Source organism: Chrysochloris asiatica, unplaced genomic scaffold (genome assembly GCF_000296735.1).
Source record: "Chrysochloris asiatica unplaced genomic scaffold, ChrAsi1.0 scaffold00186, whole genome shotgun sequence".
Taxonomy (NCBI): Eukaryota; Metazoa; Chordata; class Mammalia; order Afrosoricida; family Chrysochloridae; genus Chrysochloris; species Chrysochloris asiatica.
Window position 1 is genome coordinate 1,957,044 of NW_006408704.1, and position 13,267 is coordinate 1,970,310.

Below are 13,267 nucleotides of genomic sequence, written 5' to 3' on the forward strand. Positions count from 1 at the left end.
ATGGCAGAGGCAAGGTGATGAGGTTGATGACAATGAGGCTGCTGTTGTTGCTTCAGGACCGACAATCATTGAGGCCTCCCTGTCCCCATCTCCTTGTCCATCATCATTGTTGTGTCATGAGGAAGGACACTTGGTAGGACCATTGATGGAGTGTTCCCTTACATTGAGGTCTATGCACAGCTGCTGACCAGTCCTGACTCTGCCTAGAGAGCCTCACGTAGATCGGGTGAGGGTGTGACTTAGCTCCTTGTAGTGGAACCTGAGCAGAACAGTATGGAAGGAGAGGCCAGTTTTCTGACTCTGGGTTTACCCCCAATTTCCTAGAGCTATCTCCTTCATCTTAACAAGCTGGTTCAACAAGGACAGGGAGGACTTTGATCAGTCTCTGCCCTTCACCACTCTGAAGGAGCTGGAGGAGTGCCTCAGAATCAACCAGCTGACTTCTGGACTGTGGAGGCATGTCGTCTATCTCCTATCTCAGTTTCGTGGCCTGAAGGACACTGAGGGAGAGCACGGAGGTGAGGATGGCACACTAGCCTGCATATGAGCTTGTGAGAGAGGTATGGGGCACCAGTAACTGGGGAGGACCCCACAGCAGGCACTGGACGTGAGCTCAGGTAACCTCATACTCCACTACTGGTTGAGTGTTCTATGGGAGGACTTCTTGTTGCTATTAAGTGCCATCAAGTCTCTTCACAGTCATACAAACATGTATAAGGAATTCTAAGAGCTCCTGGTGAGTGTGACCCATCGGCCTTCTGTTTCTAACTGCCACTGTGGTCGACTGCTTATCCTCCAGTGCCACACTGCTGTGGAAATCTTTAGAGGATTCTTCATGGAGATGGAATGTTGGCAGGTGTTGAACAGGTGTGAAGAAAAGCTCATGGTCTCCTCTGTCCCCTCTTCCAGCTCCAGAGCCAACACCAACACTGGAGCTGGAAGTAGTCCAGGACCACCCTTCTCCTGCTCTGGTCCAGGTTCCAGAACTCCAGTCACGTGTCCAACGTCCCAAAGGGCAGTCAATGACCTACAGACTGACGTCTTTCCTGACCATCCGTATGGATCTACAGCACAGGAGGCTCATGGTGTACACCAAGGTGATGCTCCTGATTTACAGCCAGTGGAGGCTTCTGGTCCACAGCCCTGGGTGGATCCCTGTAATTGGCCTCCCTGACAGCAAAGGAACAACCCCTCTGAGACCACATTTACAACCCCGTAGCTCCTCGACATGATGATTTGAGGGGCCTCCTGATCAGCACTAGGGCAGCTCCAGAGCAACAGCTGGATTGCTCCCCGTGTAAAGCATGGGGTACCCCTGATCAGCATTCTGGGGTGGCTTTGTAGCTGCAGATCAGGACACCGCCTCTTGTCCACTCTCACTGAACTACCCAGACCTTCAGCTTTGTAGGCACCAAGTTGCCTATGTCTCAGCACTCACGAAGGGCCTCTCTTCCCAGTGACCCTGCTCTCCTGTGAACAGGAGACTCACTAAAAGCTCAGTCCCCATGACAGAATCATTATCTGAAGAAGGTTTCTACCACATCTCATTAATATCACGCTGATCCTTCCTACAGCTTTATTTCTGATTTTGCTCATGGGTCATGGTATGGCCTGTGACAGTATGTCCCTCTCCTGTAACTTCCAATGTGCCTTGGTTTCAGACCAAGAAATCGATGAGACCTGCTCACTAAGAACCATCCACACCAGCAGCCTCTATAAGTTGGGAGAGAGCCTTGCAGATACCTACCTGGAGGGTGACCACTTCTCCATGGACACATTTGTGGCAACATTCTGAAGCTTTGCCACCACCCAGGAAGTGCTGTGCCCCTTACTCCTGTGGTGAGTGTCCTGTCCCCAGCAGCACAGTGAGATTCTATCCCTACCAGTGAGGTGTCCTTTCACATCTCTGAACCTCAGTTTGTTCCTCTGAGAAATGGGGAGGTAAGGAAGCCAAGGCACGAGAATGACTGTCAGAACCCTATGAGACAAGTCCTGAAAAGTGTATCCCCTGACCATCAGAAGAATAGAGATATTGGGTGTTCTCAGTTTGAGTTTCCCTCTCCTCCACGAAGAAAGTGTGTGGACCAGCCTGTCCTTCAAATATACCTGTTTCTCATGAGTAACTAGGGCTCAGAGTACGTCTAGAGGTGTCTCCGCCTTCTGTAGCCAGAAGAAGCCACCCTGAGAGCTGACACAGTGCCTCCAGGACACATAGATATTGGGAAGGTACTGTTTGGGTTCATCCATGTAACAATCATTCTTAAGCCCCCACTGTTGCAGACACTGCTGTAGGCCCTGGGTAGCATTCAGTGAACAAGCAGGCAGACAATCCTGCTCTCTTGGGTTCCATTCTAATTGGGACTCACACACAAATAGCAGCCTTCTTAGCAGGTGGAGCCCAGAACCCCTGAGATTGTACACCCTCATGTCTCCTCCAGGTGTGGACAGAACTATCCTCAGTCTGCCCTGGACCTCGGACCTGTGCAGCATCTCAAAGTGTGAATGAGAAGTTGGAATTCCTCTGTTTATATTAGGCTGTGAGCTGTGGGCAATTACGTCTGTTTTGTGGCTGGGTGTATCCCAGTCCTCATATCAACATCAGCCTGTAGGATTGACTTCCTAGTGCCCCCTACAGGAATAATGCAGTCACAGAAAGATGTTTTGAGGAGTAAAAGCAAACCTTAGGGTTCAGCCAGTCCCTGGTAGAATTTGTGCATCTGCAGACCACTTTCACCTCTGCATGATCCTTCCCATATTGATGGCTTAAAGGAAGAGTTGGAGAGAAACACCTGTCACTCATCCCTTGCCTGTTGTGGGCACTGAGCTGCATGGCACCCCTGTTCCTCAGGAGTTTCTCAGTGAGAGGAGAGGCCCTGCAGTCAGCTCTGAGTGAGACTCAGGAAGCATTCTGGGTACAAAGCTCAGGGTCTAGGCAGGCTAGGGGAGATGATGGAGTCTGTGTTCCTCAGTGTCAGCTGTTCCTGGAACATCCAGTGTGCCAGGCTCTAAGGTAGACACACAGAAGCACTCCTCCCTGCCCACAGAGATGAATTTCCCATAGGGAGAAACCAGGTGACACACAGGGTCTTAATTCTGGTTTTCTAAGGAAGGAAAAGGTGGTAAGACCATTGATGCAGAACTCCCTTTGTTCAGATGCTTCCCCAAGGATGAGACCAGACTGGCCAGTGATAAGAGAATCATAGGAAGGCTGATTGGAAAGGCAAGGCCATGTTCAGGCATGCCCTAGGAGGACAATATGGAAGGAGAGGTCAATCATTGACCTTATTTCTCTCCACAAATCCCTAGAACCATCTTCTGCATCTCTTGTCAACAGGGTCCACATCTACAACAAAGGTTTCCGTGAAAAGCCACGCTTCGCCAATGTTAAGATGCCTGCAGATTGCCCAAGAGGAGGGAACATGCTCATGTCAGGATTGGACCATCAAATTCACATTCTCATAACAAAAGTCATTTTAAAAGTCTTCCTTTTTTAGTAGGATGAGACGTAGCCTTAGCGTCCAACATTGATGACAAAGATGGAGGAGCTAGAGGACACTGACAACAGAGCTCCTTGGAGAGGATGTGTGTCTGTTCGCATGTGACCTTGTGAGAGTGCCATGGGGAGAGGTAACTTAGGAGATCCCAATGGTTAGGACTGGGCCAGAGATCACAATAATCTCATGCTCCCAGAGCTCTGTGTAGAGGATTACGGGTGATTGGCAAATGTGTTTTGTGGTGAGGAACTCTGTTCTAGTGTTGGAAAGGACAAAAGAAAGGCAACCATGGTGCTTAACTTTTCTCTTCAGGCTTAAAAGCCAACACCAACACTGCAGTGTGATCAAGCCCAGGCTCATCCATATCCAGGTCTAGTCCCAAAATCAGAAGGTCAAGCACTTGTCCTACATTGAGGGCATTTAATGCCTTACAGCACGGGGCCTCTCCTGACCAGCTGCCCTGGTCTCCAGCCGAGGAGGTTCGTTGTCTTCACCCAGGTGATGCTACTGACTTATAGCCAGTGGGGGATCCTGGTCACATCCCTGTCTTTAGCCTTCCTTGGCTGCAAATCCACAGCCATATTTGAGTTCAGATTTAGTGCCCCTTAGCTGCTCTTGATTGATCAACTGATGGGTTTCCAGATCAACAGCCTCTTTCTCCCCTAGTCTACTGAGAGCTTCACCCATTTAGACAACATGAGGCCTGAGTCTCAGCACTGACACTGTTCTCCTGTGAGAGGGAATCCACTTGAAGCTCATTCCCCTGACAGGTTCAGGATCCAGAGCAGATTTCCATCCCAACACCCTGAATTCTTTCTGATCCTTCCCAGAGCCTTCCTCTGAATTTCCTGGTGTGTCATGGGGTGGCCTGTGACAGTATGTCCCTCCTCTGTGTTTTATCAAGAAGCCAGAGGTCAAGAATGTAGTGAAGCCCCTGATTGAGAAAAGGCCCAAAGTTTGGGACACCTAACTCAAAAGGGACCTCACTGCTTTGTCAAATGGCCCAACTATATCTGGCTGCTATCCTCCACAAAGAGCTGAAACTGCCCCCTGCCATTAACTAGTTTACCCACAACTTGGAGAGACAGACAGACACTTAGCTACTGAAGCATCCCACAAATACAGGCCCAAGATGAAGCAGGAGAAGATGAAGGAGGACGAGCCGCTGGCCACAGATCAAAAGAAGGTGCTGGCAAAGGGAATGTCCCCACCAAGATACCTGCATTCTGTTAGCAGGGTCAACGCTATCTCCTCTCTAGAGGAGAACGAGAAGGCCTAGCTGGTGGTGATCACACAGGACATGAACCCCATTGAGCTGGTTGTCTTCCTGCTGGCTTTTTATAGTAAAATGGGTATTTCCCACTAAATCATCATGGTCAAAGCCTTACTTGGATGGAGGGTCCACAAGAAGACCTGTACCACTGTGGCCTTCACACAGGTGAAGTCAGAAGACAAATGATCTCTGAGAAGTTGGTAGAAGCTATCCAGACCAATTACAACGACAGATGCGCGAGATCTGACGTCACTGCGGAGGCAATGTATTAGGCCCCAAATCGGTGTCTCACTTCACCTGTTGGAAAAGACAAAGGCCAAAGAACTGGCTACCAAATTGTGCTACTCTATGCAGCTGGTTTCTTTGTACATACAAATAAATTCCTTCTTCAGCTCAAAAAAGAAAAATATTATGTTACCCATAGTTTGTTGTGATCCACATAGTTGAAGCTTTCCACATAGCTTTCTGGTATTCTCTGCCTTCACCTAAGTTCCAACTACCTTCAGGAATTTTATGTCTGTTTACATATTCTCTTCTGAATCCAGATGCTATTCTGGGCAGTTCCCTATTGATGTACTGCTTCAATCCTTTTGCAATGTTCTTCAACCAAATTTGACGTGGGTCTGATATTGATAAAGTTGGACGGTTTCTACATTCTGTTGTGTCACCTTTCATTGGAAGGGTCAAAATATGGATCTATTCTGATGGGTGGCCAGGTAGCTGTCTTCCAAATTCCTTGACCTCGGAGAGGGAGCTCCTCCAGGGATGCATCAATTTGTTGAAAGATTTCAACTGGTATTCCCTTAATTCTTGGAACCTTGATTTTGTAAATTCCTTCAGTACTGCCTGGACTTTTTCTTTCAGTATAATTGGTGCTTGTTCATATGATACTTCTTGAAATTATTCGACATCAAATAATGCTTTTGGATAGAATTAGCCTCTGTATTCCATCCATCTTTAGATTTTTCTAGTTACATTCAGTACTTTGATCACAGAATCCTTCAATGTTGTAACCTTACGCTTGATTTTTTCTTCAGTTTAGAAATGTATGACATGTTCTTCCTTTGGGTTTTAACTACAGGTCTTTGCCCATTTTATTATAAAGCTTGACTGTCTTATTGAGGTCCCTTGAGAAAATTTCTCTTCAACATTTTGATGTCATCATTTCTTTCAGTCACTTTAGCTGATCTAAAATCAAGGGCAAGATTGAGAGTCTTTTCTGACAGCTTCTGGAACCTTGATTTGACTTCCCTGTTGTTTTAAAGACCTTTTGCTTTCTTCATCTATGATGTTTTGCTTATCATCCCACAACTCTACTGATCTTTGGTCATTGGTCTCTAACACATCAAATCTTTTCCTGAGATGGTCTCTAAGTCCAGTTGTGATGTACTCAAGGTCTATATGAAATTATATGAAGCATTATAAAGCAAAAATATCAACATATGAACCAACTGTTTCTCTTAACATATCCTCTATTGAGATATATATTTGTGAGGGAGGCATTTCCATCTCTCTAACCCTTGCCCACATGTAATCTTGGTGTGGCACTGTGGGATAAAGCACAGGAACACAGGTTCAGTTTAAACCACAAGTTCAGGGGTTCAGATTCACCAACGGCTCCTTGGAAACCTTATTCAGGGTGGCTATTAGAGGGAACTGACTGGAAACCACTTAACAACAATCACCCTTCTCCACAGCAGACTGGTGGCCCTGCAGGGCAATCATTGAGCTGTAAACCACAAGGATGGCAATTCAAACCCACCAGTCGCTCTGAGGGAGGAAAAAAATGCTGTGTACTGCTGTACATATTTAGTCTCTGAGATCGTAAGGAGAAGTCCCACTGTGTTCTAAAGTGTTGGCTATGAGTCAGGATCTACTAGAGGACAGTGGGTTGGGGTTAGGATTGGGGTTGGGATTTGGGTTGGGTGAATGGCTACAGAATGAGGAAATGACCACAGGACTGTTACTGTACATAATCATGAAGGTGGCACCGGACCTGGCACTGTCTTGTACCAATTTTATGTCAGGAGCTCATGAGTTGGCGCTGACCCAACAGCAAGTGCACAACATTAGTCCACGTACTAAAGCATCCACGTCCATCCTACAGCCAAGTCTTTCCTGGAGAAATACTAATGAAAGCTATGTCTTTGCTCATCTAGCATCCAAAGATATACTGGTCCATTGGTAAACATGGCGTCTGTTTTACTGTGCAGCTTTAATCTCTAAGGCAATAATCAAATGGCATTTAATCATTTTTTTTAAAAGAACCCAACTTCTCATATACCTTGTAGCCAAGAGAAAGACTCATTTCCTTGGTTTCTGTCATTCAAATTTTTATTGAGTGCTTTCAGTAGGCTTGGTACTTTTCTAAGGCTTTGGCATAATAAGACTAAAGTAGATGCATATCCTACATTATGGACATCTGAGAACAGTAGCTATGAACTATCTGACATTCCTGAGTCAAGCCATAGTGAAAAGCAATTTCAACTTTCTGCACACTCAACTTGCTAGGTCCACAGAAATCCCAGGAGACTCAGTGTTTTCATGAATCCAGAGACTTTAATAAGAACTGGCAGAAAGGAGAGATTTAATGGGAACTAGAAGGCAAGAAGCACCATTGAATGCTCCTATACATGAAAAGTTTTATAGGCAGGATAGCTCACTTTGGGGATCCAGCGTGTGTGGCATCCCTTGAGTTCGTAAGAGACCACAAATCCCATGAGGGTTGAAACATTTCCATGGTTGAAGACCCAGAGGGCACGTGTACTTTTTTAAAGCTACCTTTTGAAATAAGAAACATTACCAAGTAGCTAAACAGGAGGCACTTTTTAAGTAGGGTGATGGGAAGAGAGGCCAATATACAAGAAGATGAAGGTTGGCAGAAGAGTGATAAAGACAAATGAAGTCACACAGAGGTATGCATGTGCTAAAGGAGACAGTTGTAAATAATGATATGTACAGAACGTTGGAATAAGAGTATTCTTTGATTATATTCATGGACAAAGAGACAGGCAGAATCGGTATGGGATGAAGAGTGGGACATAGTCTAGATCCATGGATTCTTCTCTGAATGCATATTTATTAATGGCAAGTGGATACAACCCTGGTTCTCACCTTTCCTGATTTTAAACTTGGCCAGAAACCCCCCTACCCCATTCTTTTCATTTCATTGCAATGATCACAATCTCCTGCATGCATCATCAAACAACCAAAGGGTACACCCTGCATGCCCACCCCTAGCCATCAGCACATAGCTCCTCTCCCTGCCTGAGTCTAGAGTCCCCAGCCACTCCTTCTCTCCACATCATCATCTCTGCCTCCATTTCTGGTGCCACTGCTTCTCTAGATAGATTCCCACACTAAGTTTTTGAGGAGAGGCTGTCTTGACTGGCTGAACTGCCCAGAATTGAGCCTATTAACTTCCCTAATAAACTGCATGCCTATGAGTATGGTGTCTGAGTGCTGTTTGACCACCACAAGGAATTACTAACCCTTAGCTGAGTAGAGTGTATCATGGGAGGAATGGTTAGTTCCATTTGTTTGCAAGGACAAGTATTGTATGGTCCTTCTTTTATAAGAAGAGTAGATAGCTATACGGAGACCAATGTTCACTGCTGGTTACCCAGAGGAGGAGGAGGGAAAAGGAAGTTCACCATTATTGTTGTTGTTGTTTGATGCTATAGAGTCAGTTCCAACTCATAGTGACCTATGTACAACAGACCAAAACACTGCCCCATGCTGCACTCACTGCTGCTGTCATGTATCGATACATTTCCCTGGGGGTCTTTCTCTTTCTTTGCTTACTCTCCCCCACTATACCAAGCACAATGTCCTTCTCCAGGAACTGGTCCCTTCCTGATAATATGTCCAAAGTATGAGAGGCAAAGCCTCACCATCCAAGAATCTGATGGCAGTCCATAATAACTTCCAGTATTCTTCTCCAACGCCATTACTCAAATGCCTCAATTCTCCACAGTTCCCCTTATTCACTGTCCAACTTTCACATGCATATGAGGTCATTGAAAATGCCAAGGCTAGGGTCAGGTGTACTAAGTTATCAGAGTGATAACTTTGCTTTTGAACACTTTAAAGAGGAGAGAGACCAAAGTTTATTGGTGGTTACCCAGAAGGGAGGAATGGGGAGGAAGTATGCTGTGGAGATGTGTTATTTTTGGTGATGAGAAAAGTGTTACAGAATGTGGGTATGGTGAGCACAGCACACCAAAGTAAAAGCGAGTGTTTGAGCATATACAAGGGGGGATCAACAAGTCCATGGAATAATGGAATTGAAAGAAAATTGACTTTTTTTCATGAACCCACAGAAGGATCTCTGTTGTTAAATGCTGTCGAGTCAATACACAGCAATTCTGTATAGGGTTTGCAAGGAGTGGCTGGTGGGTTTGAACCTCTGACCTTGTGGTTAGCAGTCTAGTGCTCATCCTATCGAACTACACCAGGAATGCAGAAGTACCGATTGTTGTCAAGTGTCGAGTTGGTTCTGACTCATAGTCACCCTGTGTAGGGTTTCTGAGGAGCTGCCGGTAGGTTTGAACTGCAGACCCTGTGATTCATAGCCCAGTGCTGATCCTACAGTGCCATACTAGGAGTCCTAGAAGTATCGATTGTTGTTGTTGTGAAGTGCTCTCAAGTCAGTTTCCATTCATAAAGACTCTATCTAAGGTTTCCAAGGAGCAACTGGTGAGTCTAAACCAGCAAACATGTGGCTCAAGCTGAATTTGTGGTAGAGTGTTAACACTACAGTATCACATCAATATTGATGTTGTTCATGTTAAGTGCCTTCGAGTTGAATGCAACCCTGAATAGGGTTTCTAAGAAGTGGTTGGTGAGCTTCAGTACACCAACCTTGCAATTCAAACGACTGGGAAATCTGACGCATTCGCCCACAGCGCCGCACTATACGCATGTATAATTCAAACAGGAGAAGGTAGGCACATACTTTCATTGAAGATACAAATATGGATACTCTTTAGACATAAGCAAACACCTTCCAAGACTGATTTTCTGGGGTTTAAAGCTTAGAAGCATAGTCTCATGGGACAGCTGAATCCATTGGCATAAGAGAGTTCACAGAACGCATGATCTGCATCCTAGTGAATTTAGTAGTTGCTGAGACTTAAACACTTGCAAACTGATATCTAAAACAACTACACATCTCTACTTATCAGGGGCAAGAGAGTCAGTGGGTAACCAAAAGCTCAGAAGATGCAAATCTACATGAGCCACAGTCTTGTCTACTCTGAGACCAGAAGAACTAGATGGTGCCCAGCTACCACACTGACTCTTATGACCAGGATCATAATAGATTGTCCCCAGTAGAATGGGAGAAAAAGTGAAGGGAAAAACAAACAAACAAAAAGCCAGACTAATAGAGAACTAATGGAAAAATAGAGAACACAGAATTACTCTGAGACCTTCTAAAAATTTAGGGTGAGCATATCACCAGAGATCACCTTTTACTGAAATGACAGAGAGGCACACAAAATAAAGGATATTGTTTGTAAGACTGGTGCTCCACTTAAAAGTCATCTGCATAAACCAAAAGGTCAGCAGTTTTTCAAAAGCAAAGATAAGGGGCAGAGGAACTAGAGTATTGGAGACAGGACAAACAACTCAAGATTAAAATGTCACTAAAGGTCATTAATGTCACTGAACATTTTATGCAGATATTGTCAGATGAGAGCCTAACTTGTGTCAATTTTAACCCAAAACTCAATGAAATATATTTTTATAAAGCAAGAAGCTAAAAACCCTATGGAGCACAATTCAACTCAGACACATAAAAGGTTTCATTGAGTTAGAATCTTCTCAACTGTAATTGGTTTACTTTTTTTTGCTCCATTTTGCCTGCTGCATATTAGGAAACAACAATTTTTTGGCAGGAATCAGAAACCATTTTTAACTTTTAGACAATTTCTTCTGTGTGCATGAAAACTACCTGGACCACAGCGTGCAGAAGCATGTTAGAAAAAGTCAGATGAACAATGATCTTGCTCAATGTTAGTAGGATGCTGGCATGTGTACTACACAATTGTCATCCCTTTGTCAAATCCCTGGTTTCCAGGAGATACCAGGTGATGTTTAGATTCCAACAGGGATGACCCTACAAGTTCACCAGGAAGCCGGGTAGCTTTTATGTGCTTGCAAATACCCTGGGAATCTTGCTAACTCGCAGCTAGAGTAAGTCTGGGCAGCAGCATATTTCATAAAGTTCAGTGAAGGAAAACTCAGTTAGACTAAACAGCAGATGAAAGGCTGAGTGCTGCATGCCATCACATCGGTTCATATTTCGATGTAGAACAGACACCCTGAACAGGAAGTCCACACACACAGAGTCAAATATGGAGTGCACTGACCAGGGGGAGGGGCATTCAGAGAACTGCTTACTGTGCACAGCATCTCTGTTCTGATGAAGTGTTCTACAACTAGATACTGGTTATGCTTCAAAACAATTGTGAATGTACATAAAGCCATGATAATTGTTATTATTGTTAGGTGCCATCAAATCTGTACTGATTCATAGCGATCCTATGCACAACAGAACGAAACACTGCCCGGTCCTGGACCCACCTCATAATTGTTGCCGGGCTTGAGCCCATTGATACAGCCACATTGCTGATCCATCTCGCTGGGAGACATTTTAAAAACATTCCAACTGAATTCTTAAATGCTCAACTCTAACCAATTAACTTTAAAAATTGCAAACATTAACTGCACAGTCAAAAATTTACTATAATAATAATAATAAAAGATCCACTGAGGTAAAGGGAAAAGAATTTATTCTTAAGTAATGCTAGGTAAATACTCCTAAAACAATTCCAAAGAGATCTAGGTAGGGAAGTAATGATCAGGGGTTGCTCAGGGCTATGGATATGGAACAGATAAGGGAGTAGGTGGGGTTGTTGACAGGGGTGGATAAAGGGGTGTGGGGCTGCTGATGGGGAGAAGACTAGGTCTGTTAATCTGGAACCACTATGGGCCTTTAAATATGCAGCTAGCCAGGGCTCTTTTGGAACCAGGGTAACCTGATGATGAGGATCCGCCCAAGGATCTTATTCACAAGCCTCCACAGGTTGGTAATCAGGAACATCCCCCAGGATTCGATCATGTTCCTGACAGGCTGGAGATCCAGATGGCTGGTCAGGAGATGACATGGGCTTTAAGGCACTAAGTGTTCTTAAAGGACAACTGATTGCCTTTCTAATTTCTGCACCAGACCTGGAGGTGGATGATCTTGAGCTTCATCACATTCCAGTGTTGGTGAAGAGCGGGAAGAGGAGAAAAGTCGAGCACCATGACTACCTTTCTTTTTTGTTTCCAACAGCTGAACAGAGTTCCTCACCATGAAACACATTACCAAGATTTCCATCCCGTGATCCTCTACACAGAGCTCTCAACCAGGAGTGGAGCATGAGACTACTGTGATCTCTGGCCCAGTCTCAGCCATGGGGACCTCCTAAGTTACCTCTTCTCCACGCCACTCTCACAAGCTCACATGCACACACCCACAAATCCTCACCAATGAGCTCTGAGGCAATGTCCTCTGGCTCTTTCAATTTTGTCATGAGAATGTGCATTTTACGGTCTAAACCTGATGTGAGCATGCTCCCTCCTCTCAGGGAGTCTGCAGGCATCTTAACTTTGGTGAAGTCTGGGTTTTGAGGGTAACCATCCCTGTCGATGTAGACCCAGTTGGAAAAGATACAGAAGATGGCACTAAGGATTAACCTCTCCTGCTAAATTGCTTCCCCGGTGTGGGACCCTAAGAAGAAAACTCCATTTTCTACTTAGGCTAAAGCACGTATCCCTGTTTCAGGAGTGTGCCTGGTCAGTTAGTACCAGATGAAGATGACCCCCTTCCCCTACGAGCCATAAAAGTAGAGATAAACTCTCCTGACAAACCCAAGGCTAGATAATGTATGTCTTCCTTACCCTAATTAAACTGTGCTAGCATAACGTCTTCCTTATCCTAATGAAGCTATCCTAGCTATAGGTAGTGGCCAATCGAATTGTGTAATCTTGTACCTTACCAAGTGTAAACCAATGCTAGAGAAGTTAGGTAGAAGACCCCCGAATCTGTTTGTAAAAATCTATAAAAAATTGCAACCAGAGAGCTCGGGCCTCTATCCCTATTCTGCTGTGTCGGATATGGTTAGAGACCTGGCTCGAGCTTGAATAAACAACACTTGTGCACTTGCATCGGCTTCTGCATTTTGCACCGGCTTCTGCATCGACTCCTCGGGTGGTTTTTGGGGACCCTGAACTCTGGGCATAACATTTGGGGCCTCGAACGGGATCCCCAAAACCCCCAGGACCTCCGGAACTGAAGGGTTGTCACTAGCCGGTAAGTCTGTGTACATATGTGGCCATTCTGTCTGTGTCTGTTGTTCTGTGAGCTCAAGTTTCAGTCTGAAGCTGGAAAATAGCCTAGGCGGACGCGCTGTATGGCTTCTGGCAGGGAGTCTTGGAAGACATTCCAGCT

The 13,267-nt window shown here is 45.1% G+C and overlaps 1 pseudogene; it reads left to right on the forward strand.

The window, feature by feature from the left end:
• The window catches only part of LOC102826568, a 13,608-nt pseudogene continuing 341 nt past the window's right edge, over nt 1-13,267 (forward strand).